At 40.0% G+C, this 19,947-nt stretch overlaps 1 long non-coding RNA gene across 1 annotated transcript; it reads right to left on the bottom strand.

Moving 5' to 3' along the window:
* Window positions 1-1,046: 1,046 nt before the first annotated feature.
* On the bottom strand, window positions 1,047-19,732 carry LOC139671079 (uncharacterized). Its single transcript, XR_011697664.1, has 4 exons — window positions 17,389-19,732; window positions 15,017-15,196; window positions 2,412-2,500; window positions 1,047-1,684 (listed from the first exon to the last, which is right to left on the bottom strand). It is a non-coding gene; the product is annotated as an uncharacterized lncRNA (long non-coding RNA).
* Between the last annotated feature and the right edge of the window lie 215 nt (window positions 19,733-19,947).

Below are 19,947 nucleotides of genomic sequence, written 5' to 3'. Positions count from 1 at the left end.
CTAGAAAAGCAAATTGCTTACAATGCAATTGTCAAGGTGACACGAAAATGAAAGCTCAGTTCACTTACCAACTATTACAAGTCTCCTTGTGCTTTTTGCAAGATTGTGAGTGTTGATCTGAGTTTTGGCTGAATTCCAGTTTGGTTAATTAAATTCCATATACCCGCATCTCCTTCACATCCCTTTGCTACTGCTAAATGCCATTAAACAACCAACATGTTACATCAATGTCCTCTGGGCCCAACATCATCAAGGACCAAAACATTTCCCCAGTGAAAAGTCAGTGAAAAGCCTCCCAAATCCTTCAGAATAAAGTACTGCTGTTGTCATGAACAAGTACTTACCACTCAAGCAATTTCATGTTAAAGAACCATCAGACTGCTGTGCAAACAAGTTAATACAATTTACATTGCAGCATTTTCAGGGAAGAAAATATTTCCCAGTGGTAATAATGTATGTGCTCAGCTGCAAATGTCCAACTATTATGCTTCCAGATGAAAAGGGACCAAGTGTTTATGTTTGGCATCTCCAACCTTTTCTGTGCCAAATGTACAACAGCAAGATGAGGTTTGTGCTGCTCATCTGTTTCTACCATGATAATTTTCTTCTCTGAAAAAAGCTTCTCTTTAATAAAGATTCTACCCACATATTGCCTGTAGCTTCTCTCCACATAACTCTTATTAATATTTTCCTGTAAATCAAGAAATCTACAACTTAGTTGAAGGGAAACTTTTACCTGGTTGAAGTAGTACATTCTTTACAATTGTGTTTAAGAGAACTGTGATCCTGTCTGGAAGAAAGTTGTGATACTTGGTTTTATATCCCCATAGGTTTTTTAAACCACCACAGTCAAAGAATAAATGTGGAGTGTTTTTAAACTGAGCATTTTCTATGTGGCTAAATAAGGTGCAGATGTACTTGAACACTGAATTTTCAAGTCAAGTTTATTTGATGTCATATTTCAATAATTTATATTTTTACTTCAATGCTGGATAATAATAATAATATAATAGACATATTTTGTTATAAAAAGTAACCATGAAGAAATTAGTATTTTTTACCACATTGAATGCTAGAGCATCAGAAGATTTTCCTGGATCACTTACTGTTTTACATAGAGACTGTATTAAAAATTGAAGATGTAATAAGTAGGGTTCACTGTCAGCTTTGGAATATTTTAAGAGACTCTACCCTAAAATGTCAAACTCTTCATTTATAAGTAAGCAGAATGCATTAACAAGAGGTAACCAGAACAAAAAACAACATGCCCACCCTTTGTGCAGGACAAATCACAATCCTCTCAGCACACTCAGTTACCACACAAGTGCACACAAAGCACTTCAGAAAGACCATTCTAACTGCTTTAAATAGCCACATAAGGACTATTTCTTATCTTTTCCCAGAAAATTCTTGGCTTTCAGCACAAAAGTCTGACAATGCCAACAGCTTCTTTATTTGCCAGGATGCTCAAGTGGAAGTTTAAGTGTAAAGAACCTAATGTTCTACAGGGAGTGACCTGAAGGTAGAGATGGACTGGGAACTGGTTAATCACTGAACCCAGGTGATATTTCCTAATACATTTAAAGAGAAGTAGTTTGTCAGGGGTAGAGCAGCAGTAAAAAGTACAAACACCTCAACAGTGTGATGTCAGCATATGTGAAGGTCCAAGCTCTTCCTCTGAATGCTGCAATAAAACAGAAATGTATGTTATTACTACTATCAGTAGCAGCAAACAAGCACTGCACAAGCAATGGAGTTCACACCATGTTCTCAGCAGTATTTCTATTTCAGTGTCAGTTGTGCAGCTGTGGGTATATCTATTCTTTGAAAATAAAACCTCTGCAGAGGCAATAAAAAATCTAAACTCCTAAAAACAGAAGTGTCATAATTTACTTTTTAGTCTTAATAGAACCTATGTGCACTGAGGTCCTGCAGATACAATTGCACCAGCAATGCACATGTTTGCATGTGCATATCATTGCAGCTCAGTGTGGGGAAAGCTGCAAGCTGGTCTAAATATGCTGAAAAGTTCTGAACTTCCATTTGTCATTTATTCTACTTATTCTGCATTGTGACAGAGGGACATACCTTAAAATAAAGAACCATAATAAAAATACTGTCAAGGATTCCTCCTATATTAAAATGTGAGATCTGCCACATATTGAATATTGTTCAAAATCCTGCTTTGAAACAATGGAATTATCATTTGATACTAATCAAAACCTCAGTTCTATCAGACTCAGGAAATACCAAATCTAGAATCCAAACCTCTGGGTTCTGGCACTTCCCTCAAACAAGACCAAGAACACGACCAACACACCTGTCCACAAGCTGTAAGAGAACCCAGACTGAGACTTGTGGGTTAGTCTCAGCATTTATCTACCATCAAACAATGAAACTCCAAAACTTACCAGTTTGTAACACAAGTTTCTCTGAATTTAAGGTTTCCCTTAAACAAATATTGAGCATCTATTTATTTTGGCAGCAACTACTTGCAGACCTATGAGGTAAAATAAAAACAATCACCTACAAGACAATTCAATCCACATAATGTTAACCAACAGGTGTATTATCTTCTAGATTTCCCCTGTAAAGTTAATTGTAGGCAGGTGGTAAAAAATCCTAACAGGTGAATTAGCTCACACATTTAAAGAATTTCTCATATGAAATTAAGATATCTTGTAGGAGTCACCATCATTCTCTATTGAATATAGAACAGGATCCACAGAGAGATCAGATTAGAAAATAAAGTTGGCTAAAACTAATTTTAAACTTAACAATGTATACACCATATCAGTTGAAAAACCTTACGGTTGGTGATGCCAATATTTAGGGCTTTTCTGTACTTGGGGTAGTGGTATTTAGGTGGTGGTATTATTAATGAATACATCAAGCAAAAGACCCCAGGCTTAATAGAAAAACATGCCTTAACACTCCTTTACCCTCACACCTAACAAGAAATTTAATTGGTTGACCTAGCAGAGAAACCCCTGCATTTTCAAGGTAAGATTTATACAAAAGATGAAACATTTCCCCATACATTCTTCTTAAAGCAGCACAGAGCCCTCCCTACTCTACTATCATCAGGATCTCACAGTTTCCAGATCTTCTTGCAGTCTTTGACAGCAAGACTACAGAAAATGTGAACCTGTTGGATTCTGTGCCATCAGAAGCACTCGTCTGCCTCTTCCAAGTCACTAAGTAAGGCAGATATTTCAAGCAAATTATACCTCCTCTTTTACATAGCTTGAAGCTCTTGATAAGACAAAAGCCTTAAAGTAAAAGACTAAGTGTTGTGAACAGCCCAGTTACAAACATGTAAACATATACACGTCAATAGACAGAGATGCACTTTTTTCTAATTAAATATCAGTAAACAATTTATATTTATTCATGAGCTATATCAAAACACTAGAAAGGTTTAGAGTTTATACTTTTCTGCATATTTTTTTCAGTGCAGTTATGCCATCCTTAGACTTGCTTATATTCAGATCTGCATGTGATTTCTACCCTTAACACCTCACTTTTGAATACAGCCCCCTGAGTCAGTCAGTGGGTTCTGTGTAAGTGTAAAGTATATTCTTGAGGACTAGGTTGGGTTTGTTTATGTGTTCTCTTTTTTTTCTTTATTCCTGCATTTATTGTATTTTTAATAAAATTTCAGAAAAAGAGGGTGGGTGTTACATTCCATTGTGCTTAAAAATCTTAGGACTCTTACACACCTGAAATAAATTAGTTTAGAAAAAACAAACCCAAAACAACCTTAACTGTATTTACACAATTCAGGCAAACTGTTTCACAAGTGGCAATTTCAAACATCCAAACTGTTTAGGTCTTTACAACAAAAGTTGGGCATGTAAGTGTTGACAGTATCCTGATGGCTAAACATGCATTTAATAGGGGAAAGTAGGCTGGTGAAAGAAGGCACATTAATAATTTCCAAGAAACAAGACCGTTGGTGCCTGTAAGTAGGGCTGACTTATTACAAGTAAATGAAAAAGTATATGCCTTTAAAGTAATTCTGCAAGACGAGATGAAATATCATGACAGATACTACAGTATTATTTTGTTTTTTAAAAAGGCTTTTTAGTAGTACAGGACTTAATGAAAGCTCCCTGTCATGTTGAGCTGTATCCAACAACTAAATAAAGAATTTTAACAAAGCCATTAAGTGATCATTCCTTTATAGGTTTCCTTATTTTTTTGTTACATTTGGATAATATTTACAATTCTGCATTCTTACACAAGTGCCACAAAGACTATAAAAAAACCTATTTTCCCTGTTTTTCCTTACCAGATAGAGAAGACCTCTTGGTGAAGAGGGAACTGACCTTAAGTTCAAGGTATTTTATCACTTTTGATAGATGTATTTCCAGTTTTTATTTCTGGCATCAACATACTCTCCAAAAGGAGTCCTAGTCATGTAATCAGAATTACCTTTATTATGCCAGCTAAAGAACCAGAGTAAATTAACCTCTTATTTTTTTGTTACATACATAACAAACCAAAACCAATCAAGTCATCTCTCCACCAACCACTGCGTATCTCAAGAAGTGACTCGTGGACATCAGCTCATCTTACTTCAAACCTTTCAGCTTTTTTTAAAAAAAAAAAAGAAAAGAAAAAAGAAAAAAAAACAAAGAATCAAGGAGTACATTATTTAGTGTAAAGAGTTCAGACACATACAAATTTTTCACCGTCCCTGGAGGTTTTTAAACTGAGATTGGTCGTGGCACTGAGTGCCATGATCTCATAAAGGGACTGGAGTTGGACCAAGGGTTGGACTTGGTGATCTCAGAGGTCTTTTCCAACCCAATCGATTCTATGATTCTATGAAATTCAACATTTAAACAGCCTCTAAGGCTGCTAAGTACATACTTTCAACATGTGCTTTGGTCTTACTCAGACCAGCTAATGCTCCCACTCACCACATGACACTCTGCTAACACTGCAGAATGAGATGTGTTAGGTTAGCAGTATCAAAAATAGGATAATTTCCTCAGTCCATGGGGGTAGGAGGGTGGAATCAAAACACTACAAACAAAGCTACAGACAAAATCAGAGTGAAAAAGCAGTGCAGTACACCTGAAACACCTAAGATATACAGTTAGTGAATGAATTTTTGGGTTTTTTACAGATGTTGCTACCACTTGTCCCAGGACCCCTTCACACACATGCACAGACACTGTCACCTTCTAGTGGATATTTTTGCATTTGTCCCACTGGCATTCCATACATCTTCCAGCACAGTCTATGTGGTTGTTATACACAGGAAGGGCTGTAAAGAAGGGACAGAAAGCAACTCCCTTGAACAAAAAAAGCCTTCACAGAGCCAAGGTCCCAACAGGAATAAATGTGCTTGACTTGGGTAGGAGTGCATACCTTAAAGTGTGGGGTTTGTTGTTTCTCAAAAGCCAACAGATTTACAGAATTTGCCTGACAGAGGGATTATTTACACTTACCAACTACATGAACAGTCAACATTCATATGGGCCCTCATTAGTTTGTGTTTGTAAGAGCCACTACAGAGGCATAAGAGCAGACCTCAAACTTGAAGGGCTTTCCACCTACCAGGAAATGGAAGGCATTTGTGTTCACAGCTTCCAGGTGAACACAAAGTGTGTGTGGGAAACCCAAAGGAGTCTCAGCAGAGCAGCATCTCCAGCACATCCCGCAAGCCACAGCTCAGCTCTCACATGATCCTGTTGCTAATGAAGCATGATCTTAGGTGATGGTCTGGGCAGTTAAGGGTTGTAATCTATTTTATCAGTAGCAGACCTACCTCAGAGCCTAAATTTGGCTTCAGCTGTAAGTCTAATCTAGACTGGCCAGAACCATTTCCAAATTTAGTTTTGATCTTTTTTCTGGATCAAAGCTCAGAGCGACAACTTTCAGTGTACTCTATATCACCAATTAAAAACAAACAAATCCCCCAGAAAGGGGAAATGTACCAGAACAGGAAATTTTCAAGAAGCAATAGGAAATTACATTAAGGTAAACTCATTTTAAGTTAATGAAGAAAACACAGAATTTTCTGTAAAGACAGTAAGGACAACATTTAGGTCGCAAGTACAAAGGAAAACAATGACTTTCAATAATAAAAACATTGAGAGGTATAATCTTTAAGAACTAGCCTCTTCTTTCACCTACATTCCCACTGACAAATTCTAATTTACAATATTTAACTTCAAATTTGTATGAAAAATCTGAAAAATTAGCCTTACAGTGGAGAACTTGAAATGAACCTAACCAAAGAGAAAGCACAGACTAAAAATAATGAAATAGAATCACAGAATAGTCAGGGTTGAATGGAGGTCATTCAGTTCAACTCCCAAACAGGCAAACTTATTTCATTTTTACAGCCAAAAATAAAACATATAACAACAAAAAAATTTGAGTAAAAAAAAAAAAAGAAAATAGTGAAAAGTGAACATATTTTAGGAATCTAAGTCCTAACACCAACCCTGGTATAGCAACAATTCTCCTCAAGACAACCTTTCACACCAACATTATTAAAAGTAACTCTCCCTTGCCAGTTTTATTACTGTTATCTCTCAAGAATTAATGCAGGGGATATCACATTGCATGACCACTGCATAGCCAGCATTCTTTATGTTTACCCCCAACTGCCCACAGGGAAGTAAACAGGAAGATGCTGATGATGTTTTCAGGAGCAGTTGTCAATGGCTTGGTATCTAGAAAATAAATTCTATGTTCGTAGGGAATTATCAGCTTCCTAAAACTAATTACATGTGTTTACTGTGGGTCACATAGCCAGTCAGCAGCATAAGAAAGAATAGGAGACAGTTCTAAATTTGCAATTGTTCAAATCTTGGGAACATACTGTCCTAAATTTTTGGAAGAGTTTAATTTATTTTGCATAAGTTTGGTCACTTGGCTACTTATACACTTAAAACCCATTACCAATGCCTGGCCACACTGCCTAGCCAGGTTCTCCAGCAGAAGTCAGTCACCTCTTTTTTGCCCATCACTCTCTTTCTTCTGTTCCTTTTGAAGCCCTGTCAGTTGCCTTGTACATAAGCTAAGAATATTTAATAGAGCAAATGTGTGTCTTTGAAGACATGCCACAGAGATTGAGAGCCATCTGTGCCAGTAGCATGAGCCGTCTATCAGCCCCCTTCACACCTCTGTTTCCTGCCAGACATCTGCCTCCTCTCCCCTGCCACCATGTGTGGTGATGCCATGGATCCCAGGCTGTGGGATGGAGCACCACCCACATTGCCCAAGTGCCAGAGCGCCGCACTCCTGCCAACTGACTGCAAGAGTATTTCATTCCTTCAGCTCTAGAGGAAGGTAATTTCACCAGTGTGGACAAAGGTGGATATCCCCTATTCACTAGGGAATATCTTGGCAATGTTCACTGCCAGGTCCTATAGGATTATAGGGCTATGTTTAGGGCCACCATTTATAGGGGTCCCCTTATCCCGAGCAAGGGTGCAGCGTGAATGACGGTTCGAAGAGCTCAGGCACAGCAGGCATCAGAAGGCTTTGATCAGAAGGCTTACAAGACTTTATTCAAGATAGTTTCACAGACAGTTCATAGTAGTAGTAGTAGATCATTCTAGATCTAGTTCTAGTAGTTCTAATCTCACTCAGTAACATCCACACCTTTTATATCCTCTCACATCCAACATGTCATGACATTATTGGCTAGCCCATTCACCTCACATACACTGAAGCATCTCATTGGCTACAAGACACCACACACACCACAGGTAGCTCTCTTCTCTGTAAGGGAGAACCCTAAACTTCTTTCCTTAAGGGATGCACTCACTGTCAGCCCTACATAGGATGAGTTCTCTACAAGCTGTTTTATTTATATATTCTCACAAGCATTGATTTGGCTCCCCACTGTCCTATCCACCCACTCTCTGCACACAGCAAGTAGCAGGTTTCAGGAGACCATTAACATCACGTAGCACGTTGTGATAGTTTTGATCCAGGCCTCCCCTAGTAACCAGGTGTAACCAGGGAAAGGCCCATCTCCCAGGTATTCCCCACTTGATTTTTCCCTCCCACCTGACAAAGGAGTATATCAGAGAGAGAGATAGGAAGTTGCTGCTCTTTGTTCCAGTGAGGGTTGGGAGCAGGGAGTTTGCTGTTTTCAGTTCCCCTGTTGGAGCCTCGCAGGACTTCAAAGAGGGGGGAGCATGAGAGGAGCAAGTCTTCTTCTGAGGGTTGTTGGTAGGAGCGTGTTGTACTGGTTTGTTTGGGGGGTGGGTGAGGGTTTCTAATTGTACCTATTTGTTATGTCTTGTCCATTTGTTGTCCCTGTTCACCCCTTCCCTTTCCCTTTTCCTATCGTGGGTGCCGATTGAGTATATATAATTGTAAAAGTTTAGAAATATACATATATACTCTGATTTAATTCAGTTTCTTTCAATTTTTTTCCTTCCCCCCCTCATGTTTTTTTTTTTCCTTTTCTTTTCCCCTGCTTTGAGGAGCAGAGGGAGGAAGAAGAGCAGCTCGGGGGCTGAGAAGCCAAAACAAAACCAAGACACACATTACCACCTATTCATTCAGTTAAACTTACTTTCTAATCCTATAAAACGCTCAGTTCAGAAGAAAGGATTCACTTTTCAAATACCACCAGGATGGAGTGGATCCAACAGTTCCATGCAGATAGCGCTACAAATTAGTTTCTTCTGCGTAATTCAGAATTTTTAATGCAAGTGCCTTTTCTGGCAGAATGGTGGACTTGATATAACCATGGCTATGCAAAGTCTACGTAAATAAATCACTTGGCTGAGACAGAAAGAACCCCAGAGCATCAGACACAGAGAGCCAGGGCCTTTGACAGACGTTCAGCACTAAATTTCAAACCAAAAAACTGACACAGGGAGCTTTCCAGAAAATGAAAGAGAATGTAGTTAAGGTGGAAAAACAACTCTATTATACTGAAAATCTTGAAACATGCCAGTATGTGCAAGTTGATTTTAAAAGTTTTGAGAAGCCAATCCTATTTTTCCCTGGCCATGGAGTACCAGAACAGAAGACGACTTATGGACTGGTCTAAGTCCACATCTCCCTGAACTAGCAAAGACATCCTTTTTAGTTAACGAGCCAGGAACATAAGCTGTCCTTGTCTTTGCCATATCTATATCTTTAGATAGTTGTTTTCTGAATACAAACCCTAAACTAGGATCAAACATACCTTTACAGATCAATATTCCTAATTGTCATAAAAAACCCACAAACAAACAACATTTCCATTAAAAATTGCCTATTTTGTTAAATCAGGATCACAGTATTTGGCTTTTGCATATTCAATGTAAGAGGGAAAACTACCAGGTGGAAATAATACCCCTTTTCTCCACAAATCCTTTTCATGTCATAAAAGAATCACTCCTACACAGCACTCAATATTCAACTGTACAGTACTTTTTTCCCTCCCTAAGCAGTTTACTTAAGTAGTAACATAAAGATGACATACATGCAATCCACCTGTTTGCATTTACATCTGCTGTATCAGAGCCCCTATTTCCTACTCCCAATGGAAGGCTGTGATTCCAGCACACATTCCCATGTGTTTTTCCAGAGCTAACTGTAAGAATGCTTCCTGTCAGAAAGGAAATGAACCTTGTCACAGCTGGAAAATCAGCACCTATTCTTCCTGTGTAAGTTGTCTCAAGGGATTACAATTCTCAGTTACTGTGTTAATTTAGGCTTTTAATGCCTTTTATCATGAGTATTTAAGGCTATTAGTTAGGAAAAATTGATATCACTATGGCAAAGATAAGAGCACAAAGATTCCTATCAGACATGTATGCAATAAAATATTTCAGTTATTAGTTCATCATCTTTCAATTATTTATTTATATTCCCCAAATGACATAGTTTGCTGTGTCAAATTAATCTACTAGCAGCCAATACTGCATAACACAACATGACCAGGTTGGATTGTTTTATTTTGATGTTTGAATGGTCCACCTAAGTTTTCTAGAAATTTTTTGTCTTTGTTGTGTGACCTGCTACTCTTTCAGGCCTGCAAGTGGAGAAAAAAAGCATATGAAAATTATCTAAAAGTGGAGAAAAAAAAGCATATGAAAATTATACATGTGCTTGTATACAAAGAGGATTCCTAGGAACCCAAATTGCCAAACATTTGAAAAGACTGATGCAGATCACAGATGTGGTGTTCCTAATTCCTTGATTTTCCAGATTCTTCCCCATACCATGCTTAGAATACCTCAAAACCATTTAACCCTAAGCACTCAGAGATCCTCAGATTTCAGCAACAACAGAGGAGGCACAGACTGTTCACAAATTCAAACACAAGTCACTTCTTTAACACCATAATTTCAAAGGGAGAAGTATAAGCACAGAAGTTTAAAATCTTTGTCCTGTGGAAGTCAACCATAGCAGGTTTAAAAGGTGCTTACACCTTGATCCAGATTATTGACCAGAACTCAGCAAAAGGAAATATACTTGTAAATAATTAATTACTGAGTAAATACTATTTCCAAATACATGCACTACATTCACATGTTAGATGTAATAAACAGGATTACTCATTCTTCAAACACTTTATAATGAAAACACAGCTATTTTCACGACACATTTGTGAAGGCAATTAAAGTCCAACCATTTTGAAAACAAAGTATTTAAAAAACCCATTGAAATTAGTTTATATTCCACTCAAGAATTCTGATGGTAAAAGTATTCCTGCTAACTCTAAAATAAGAGTGAATCACCCAGTTGACATTTTATGCAACAGTATTCAAACAAGAATGATGCAAAAGGGGATTTAATCCTCAGTGGTTTGTGTGGATTAACACTTTCTTGCACCAGAGAAATAAAGCTTACAATGCTGAATGGATAAAAGCCCTTAACTTGCATGGGGGAATTTAACTACTCTGGGGAGTTGTTGAAGTGCTTGATGCAGAGAAGGTGCTAAAACAGTGACCTCAGCAGAACCAAGGGCCAATACAGAAAAATCTGGGATTTAAACAGCAGGCTTCAAGTTGAAAGCCAGCTCTGAAAGGCAAGCTGGGCTATTCTGTGTAACTATTTGTAATAATTTTCCCTGAACATTTGTCATCTTTAAAGTGGAAAAATAACATCACAAAAAACCACAGAAAGCCAAAAAATCTGAGTCTTAACTCCTTCAGGACAGGCAGAACCTTTTTTTAGAATTATGAAACTGAGACCAAAATTGCAAAAGCTATTTTCTATAATGTCTTTGTGAAACCAAGTGCAGTTCAAAGTGTAACATAACAATTCACAGACTAGGAAAATATTCTTTGTTTTCATTTCTACTCATTTAAATAAGAATTATAACTGTATATTTAATGAATTTAAAGTAATTTCACAATGACTTAATAGAACAAACTTTCTTAAACACCTTCTAGAAAAGTTGAGCTAGTTGGACTTTCGAGTTATTCCAATTACTTTTTAAAAACAAGTGTAAGCATAGCTGCCCATTTCCAGCTTTAAATTAAAATTTCAGAACTCTGATAAAGCTGCCAGCAGTGCCTACCTTAGGCAAGCACTTGTAGTGCAAACTCCCCACAAATACTGACATGTTCTCTTTTTCTGAAGGAGAAAAGAAAGGATACTGAGTTATTAGAGGGTTGGTTCAGCCTTCTAAAGTTAAGGGGCAAAAGTCCAAAGGTCCAATGGATGATTCAACCTTTCATGCTTCAGGTATAGATAAAGTGTATCTGAACAGCCAGAAATTATGGCCCATTAAGACTAAAAGGTCTCAAATTCCCTTGATCAAGTTTTAGACTCCATAAAGGTCCCACAAGTATTACAAAACTTATGATTTTAATGAAAATCATTAAGGCAAGACCATCAATACATCAGTCCTGTTAGAAATCAGCTTCATTCTTCCCAGTTAGCTTTTGAACACTGATTGTAGGACTGATACTCACAGATGCCACGATGATCTTCCCTTCTTTTATATGAACTATTGGACAGAACTCAGCAACTGCAAAGGTTAGACTGCCCTCTCTCTGTGGCTTCTTGCTAACTGCCTGGTCTGTAACAAACAGAATTACAGCCACACACTTCCCAGAAATTCACAATGATGGGTAACAGTCAGCATTTTCCCACACAGTGGCAAAAACCCCACACTATACTCCCAATCAGTAATATATATATGTCTCCATAAAGTTTTAGATGATAAAACTGTACTCTGTGGATGAAATAGGACAATAAAATTTGGTTATATTGTTTAGCATCACTAGAGTTCCCTGAGAATTGAGATCTTTAACTCCCATGCTCTGTCAGCAGTATGCACAAGCCACCCTTGTACATGAATGCATTAATTATAAATGAATTAAAAGCATCACTAGTTTTAGTGTATCCTCAGTTTTATTTTCTAATGGGAGAAAAATGGCTGTGAGAGCATTAGTCTGAATTGTAATGTTACATTAACTTGCAAGGTGGAAAATAAATATTTGAAAGACATTAAGCAAGGCTTAGGTGACATTAACTAATATTGTCATGGGGTTTGGTTCTTTCATCCTTTAAAATGCACACAGACCTAATTGCCCTAGTCATAAAAATCTTAAACCTACATATAGAATTGGCCTTTTTATAAACTTGAGGTAGAATGTACAAAATAAATTCTACTGCTTAATACTGAAAATAATGAAGACTTTCAATTCATACATGCCAGTTATCCTTGTGGCAAATAGGAAAAAACCCATAATTTCAAACTCTCACATCTGCCAAGGTCATGGGTTCAATCCCCCGTATGGGCCATTGACTTAAGAGTTGGAGTTGATGATCCTTGCGGGTCCCTTCCAACACAGAATAGTCTGTGATTCTGTGAATACAGAAACTTTAAAACATTCACATATGGATACATATCTGTATGCAGCCCACAGTGAGGATTCTCAAACAAAAAACAACACTAGAATAGCGTCAGGAAAGTAAAATATGCCCGCGTGACGTTGTTCATATGCTGCCCTCTCCTGGTGAAACACAACCAAAGCGCACCGGGAAAACAGCTGGTAACTTTGTGACATCAGATGTTTGTCAGTTTAAAGTAATTTCTTTAAATTCTACAGTATCAATAGACTGCAAAACATACTTCCCATGTGAGTCTGGTAATCTCGGCATAGTGAGAACATTCTGGCATGGAGAGAAAATGAGGCTTTAAATCATAAAATCATAGAATTGACTGGGTTGGAAAAGACCTCCGAAATCATCAAGTCCAACCCTTGGTCCAACTCCAGTCCATTTACCAGATCAAGGCACTCAGTGCCACGGCCAATCTCACTTTAAAAACCTTCAGGCATGGGGAATCCACCCCCTCTCTGGGCAGCCCATTCCAATGCCTGATTATTCTCTCTGGAGAGAATTTTTTTCTGATCTCCAACTTAAATTTCCCCTGGCAGAGCTTGAGCCCATGCCCCCTTGTTCTATTGCTGAGTGCCTGGGAGAAGAGACCAACCCCCACCTGGCCAGAACTTCCCTTCAGGTAGTTCTAGACAGTGCTGAGGTCACCTCTGAGCCTCCTCTTCTCCAGGCTAAACACCCCCAGCTCCCTCAGCCTCTCCCCACAGCACTTGTGCTCCAGTCCCTTCCCCAGCCTTGTTGCTCTTCTCTGGACCTGCTCCAGCCCCTTAATCTCCTTCCTGAACTGAGGGGCTCAGAACTGAACACAACACTCAAGGTGTGGCCTCACCAACGCAGAGTACAGGGGAAGGGTCACTGCCCTGGGCCTGCTGGCCATGCTATTTTTGATCCAGGACAGGATCCCATTGGCCTTCTTGGCCACCTGGGCACACTCTTGGCTCATGTTGAGCTTCCTGTCAATTAGTACCCCAAGGACCCTTTCTGCCTGGCTGCTCTCCAGCCACTCTGTGCCCAGCCTGTAGTGCTGCAGAGGGTTGGTGTGGCCAAAGTGCAGGACCCAGCACTTGGCCTTATTGAACTTCATCCCATTGGAATCAGCCCATCTCTCAAGTCTATCCAGGTCCCTCTGCAGAGCCCTCCTGCCTTCCAGCAGGTCGACCCTCCCTTCCAGCTTGGTGTCATCAGCAAATTTGCTGATGATGGGCTCAATCCCCTCATCTAAATCATCAATAAAGATGTTAAACAGGACTGGACCCAACACTGACCCCTGGGGAACACCACTAGTGACCGGCTGCCAGCTGGATGCAGCTCCATTCACCAGCACTCTCTGGGCCCGGCCCTCCAGCCAGCTCCTATTTCAGGAGAGGGTACACTTGTCCAAGTCATGGGCTACCAGCTTTTTCAGGAGTATATTACGGGAGAGAGTGGCAAAGGCCTTGCTGAAGTCTAGACAGACCACATCCACAGCCTTACCCTCATCTACCAGGTGGGTCACACAAGTGCTTACACAAGTGCTGGGCTACAGTTAAAATTTGTTTCAGAAACCATCCCCAAGCAAGCAGAAAGTCTTTACACCCACTGTATCAGCTCCACAAGCACAATAAACCAGCAAACAACAGATTCTTATCATGTCACATGGTCTTCCTTTAATGGAAGATTGCTTTAATGGATGAAACACCTGAAAAGCATTAGCAAGTTGAAGGTTTTTTAGTTTCTTTAACGTTTCTTCTACATCTCAAAAATTTATAGAAATTAGCATGGTGTTAAATAAATATTTAGAAAGGCTTCCTTTTCTCACATTTATCACGAAAATGTAAACAGTATTCTGAGCAAGTATAAAATATTTACAATTCTATAATACTACCAGGATCTTAAAAATTATTAAGTATTTAACCTACTAAATTTTTTACCAGGAAGTTGAAATTAAGTAAACTTTCTGCAAGTTAACGTAACAGTTGGTAAGTTACAAAATGGCAAGTTATAATTTTCAAAATTCATTATCCCCAGACATAATGGAAATTGTCAAAAGAGTATCCTAGAAAAATCATGTCCCAGGTTTTCTCACCTACAGTTGTAAGGGAGATGGATTTTTGATCCCCATGTCTCCCACCCAAAAGGAACAAAATCACTCATTCTAGAGACAATTTATAATTAGTCAGTAAAAAGCAGACATCCTTTCACTTACATTGTATAAGCACTCATAAATCTTTCCACCATTGCAGTCATCTCTGTTTTGAAATACTGAGAATTGCAGCTGTGTTTCCATGTGCTTTCCTCTTCAATCTCTTAGAGAAAATGTTATATTGGACTCCAGCTTTGTTGCTGGCTCACAGTCACACACAATAAGTGGAAATGTTCTAAGTTGCTGTGAAGTAAATAAAAAAACTGGTTTTAGTTCTAGAAATTACCATTTTTTCAACTAATTTTTCCCCAGAAATTCTGCTATAACCTTGTGCTGGTTAAAAAGGTAAACTAGCAGGAGAAATGAACCCAGCTCAGGAGAGATTATAAGTCAGAGTTACACTTTAATAAAAAATATTTCAATAAATACAATGATACAAAGAGAAATTGCTTTTAACCCACAAACCCAGTAGTGTAACCCAGTGCCCTGGGGCACAAAGGGGTTTGTTGGCCCCTGTGCTGAGCCCCACGCGGTTCCCCTGAGTCCAAAGCAAAAGGAGGTAAAAACCCTGTTGGTGCAGGTGATGGTTGCAGTCTGGTGAAGAGTGGGGTTCGCAGTCTGATTGAGAGTGGTGGGATCCTCCTGTCAAGCTTCTGGTCCTCCTCTGGGTCTGGCGAGTGGTTTCCCAAGGTCTTCAAACCCCAAGATTACATACCCTCAGGTCCAGGTGGAAGTATCCAGTGCCTCTCCCAGGGTAGGGAGTTCCACAATGGGTGATCTCACTTTGTGAGTCAGGGGGTATTTTGGAATCACTGATGGCCCATTAGCAGACACACCCCCTCAGGCTGGGTGTGAAGGTGCTAAAGACTCCCCGGAGGGGACTTATCACAGCTCTTATCTCACAGGTGTCTTTCACACCCAGCTCACAGCCTGAGGGGTCAGGTGTGCCCTGGGCAGCTGCTGCAAACAGTCCATTGTTAACAGTTCACGGGGTAGTGAATAGAGGGTGTGGAATACACAGCTTTGGTCACACCCACACAGTGATAATCTGGTCCCACCTGCTGAACTAGGACGAGCCTTCCATAAAAATTCTATCTCCTGCCCTTTTAAACAGTAAAAACCTCAGAACAACCCCATGTATCCCAAAGACAATGAAGACATCAAAATTAGACTGTGTGACACATAACCCAACCAAACCCTTCAGATCCTGCCCCACATTACAGGTGCAATGCTTGGTCTGGCTACAATTACTGTCATTCCACATTCCCCAGTGTTCCTAACACTGTCTAATAATAACACAAACATTATTTAAGCAATGAGGAAAAAATGTAAAAAAGTACAATTGATACAAAAACAACATTTGTAGCTAATGCAAAGGTGAACAGCACTCTAATACTGGAATAATGTCCTTTTGTGATTTAGGAGACACAAATTATGTTACTCAGTCAAGATCTTCCATTCAGAAATGGAGAAAATATTTATCTATTAGCAGTGTCACAAAAATTAAAAAAGCTTTAAAAAGCTTTAATCTTGATAGAAGCACCTTTACAATAATGTTAGAAGCATTAAAATGCTAATGATATTGAAAAAATTGGAATATTATGATCAACTACTCCTACAAACATTCATAATCCAAAATATGAGACAGGATTTTGCAGAATGAAGGGACATCATCAAAATGTGAACATTTACAACACATTTTTAGAATTTGTGCAATTCTTACATTTTCTTTGCTCAGACCTGCACAAGTATGTTTGGCAGGAACTTCTGATTTACAGCTCACGCTGAAACTGTAACAAATTTTGCATTGGCCAAATAAAATTATTTGCACATTCAAGCTTATGGTTGTGTGTGGTAGAAAGGCTTTTAAATCATGGCAGCCAAAAAGTGGTCACAGCTCACAGGTGTCACACACAAAATATTTTATTAAATCACTCCATGAAGAAAAATAAAAGGCAAGCAAGAAAGAAAAAGACACTCTAACTCCAAGTTACACAATATATATTGTCAAATCCCACTCATAGCCAAGTTCTATAGGTTGTATCACAGTGTCTATAAACCCTATTACAGCTTCTAATTGGATGTCACTTTCTGTCCAGATGTTCTTTGTTGTGTGAAAAATTTATCTCTTCAACATTCCTTTCTCATGGATAGCTTCTCTCCAAACCTTCTTCTCTCATTTTGGTTTTGTTAACCTGCTGGTTTTTCTCACAGAACTAATTAAGTTTCAGTAGTCTCATCTCTGTATCAAAAACTATCAGCTATTAGGCCTAGCCTGCAACCTCAAAACCTTTCCTAACTCAAAAGCATTTTTTTGTTCTCACAGCTGTGGAGGCAACTGTATGAGAATGACAAATAAAATCTTAGTAAAATCACTGTGTGGACATCTGACCATACCCTGATAATGGCAAGGAAGCTGCATAAAGATTTCTTACCTGCTTAGTCTCACAAGGTGACAAAGATGCCATGCACTGGGCCGAGGTTTTCTCTGTTTCTGGGCACTTTCCAGGTTTTCTCTGTTTCTTGTGACCTAAAAGCACTTTCACAGATGAGGTACTGGTAAGTTTCTTTTATCTGCTTGTGTGATTTTTCAGTGATATTCCATCAAGATCCACTTGGTCACAGGACAATAAATGCATTTAAAGCCACCACCCACATCATGACTCTTTTATTAATGGATCTGCTCAACACCTCCCATCTCCAGTGCTCTATTGGAGCACAGAACTGCGGCCTGATCTCAGAACTCTGCTCTGAGGCACAAGCATCTTCCACAGAACGAGCTGACCCTTCACATCTCGCTTTCAACTCATTCTGTAGGAATGTTCACACCTTGATTCAACTTCACAGGTTCTTACCTCCCCAGTGAAGGTCTGGGTTCTAACACTGGAACCATGAGAAATGCCAAGAAGCACAGATCAGCTTCTCCATCTTTTCTCTTGGCTTATGGAAGAGAAGTCAGCACTGCAGGGTTCCTCAGGCTGCAAATGAGCTGCTGCTTCTCCAAACAAGGTGTTCACAGGAATGAGAAGCACAAAGATCATGCTCAAGCTCATGTCACAACAGTGAGGACTCACATTTTGAGGCACCTGACACACAGGCAACAGGACAGTCATTCTTTGCAAGACTTTCTTTTCATTGTTTCCATCTCCCATGCTATGTGACTCATTTTCACTTTGTGTAGGTACAGAAAAATCAAGAATGAGCAATTCTGATCTATATATCAACCCTGTGAGACTGAAGGCAGCTAAGAATAAACAAAGTCACAGCTGCTTGTAGGAGGTAGCAGCTCCCTAGAGGTCTCTCATGGGAGCTCCTCAGGTTTCTCACAGCACACTGGAGAGGTTCTTGAAAACATCTGGGGTAAGTTCTCCAAAATGTTGGACTTGTGAGATATGGGTTATAACCAATGGGGATTTGCAGCTATATGTGAGGTTCAATTTAACCAATAGAATGTAGCTTTTTCTCTATATAAACTGTGTGTGGTGTGTAATAAATTGGCATTCACTCGATCACATTGATCTCTGTGTGGTGTCCAGTTCCTCTGCCATATATTTATTGTTTTCTATAACTTTGGTCCATTTTAGGATAGCCTGAGATTTGACACGCCATGTCTGTCTCACACATTTGAGCCAGGTGTGTCCTGATCCTACTTTTGATCCTCCTGGTGAAGTGGCAGAGCTTGTACCTGTGTATCTTCACCAGAAACATGCCCACCAGACCTGTCACCCTGAGCTTTAAAACCCTCCAGCACAGCACACAGCCAGGATGGTGTGATGTCCTTGGGGTGATGAGCAGCTTCAGTCACAGAACACACAGGTATTTGTAGTTAAATTCGTTAATTTTCTGTGCTTGCTGGTATGTCTACAAAGGACAATAAACAAGAGTTAAAATCTACTTTATGATTTCAAGTATCTTATCCAAACTCTAAGGCACAATCAAATCAAGATTGAGATTGCAGTCCTAGGGATGTCTGCAGATTTTAAAGACTGTCTGAAAGAAGTAAGGGTTTTATGAGAAAAATGATGCCATAAAAATGACTACTCAAATCACCTGTTGAAATTAAATATGAAGTACAAGTCAATAATGCTACATCCTTCCTGTTTTAAGTTTGTAACAGCTCCTGTTAAGAGACTGGCAATAATAATCTTAAACCTAATACTGATCTTAGAGGCCAAGGAGGCTGGTGAGAAATCTGTACCCCTCCGATCCCACAGGCATTGCAAGCACATCCCAAACACAGCCCAAACAGAGCTCAAACACATCCCAGCATCCCTAACACAGCCCAGCAACCCAACCACATCCCAGCATCCCAAACACATCTGAAACACATCCCAGCATCCCAAACACAGCCCTGCATCCCAAACACATCCCAAACACATCCCTGCATCCCAAACACATCCCAAACACAGCCCCGCATCTCAAACACAGCCCAAACACAGCCCAGCATCCCAAACACATCCCAAACAGAGTCCCGCATTCCAAACACAGCCCGCCCATCCTGAAAGGCAATTTAAGCGGAGCAACGCCTTACAACACGGCTATGGAAGCACAGAATGCTTTGGGTTGGGAAGCATCCTGGAGATCGCCCAGTTCCAACCTGGGCCACCTCCCACTCGCCCGGGTTTGCTCCGAGCTCCAGCAAAGCCAGACCTGAACACTCCCAGGGGTAGGACGCCCACAGCTGCTCCAGAGGAGCTGTCCCAGCAGCTTCCCATCCTCACAGCGAGGGTTCCCCGCTCCCATTCCGGCCTGTCCCTGTCCCTGTCCCTGTCCCGCTCCCATCCCAGCCGGTCCCTGTCCTATCCCTCTCCCTGTCCGTGTTTCTGTCCCACTCCCATCCCGGCCTGTCCCTGTCCCGCTCCCGGTCCCTATCCCTGCCCCGCTCCCGCTCCCTGTTCCTATCCCACTCCCATCCCGATCCCGGTCCCTGTCCCGCTCCCATCCCGGCCTGTCCCTGTCCCACTCCTGCTCCGTCTCCGTCCCGGTCCCTGTCG

This window comes from Pithys albifrons, chromosome 4 (assembly GCF_047495875.1).
Source record: "Pithys albifrons albifrons isolate INPA30051 chromosome 4, PitAlb_v1, whole genome shotgun sequence".
NCBI classification, from domain to species: Eukaryota; Metazoa; Chordata; class Aves; order Passeriformes; family Thamnophilidae; genus Pithys; species Pithys albifrons.
The sequence above is the reverse complement of the archived record's forward strand: the minus strand, read 5'-3'. Positions and strand labels throughout refer to the sequence as shown.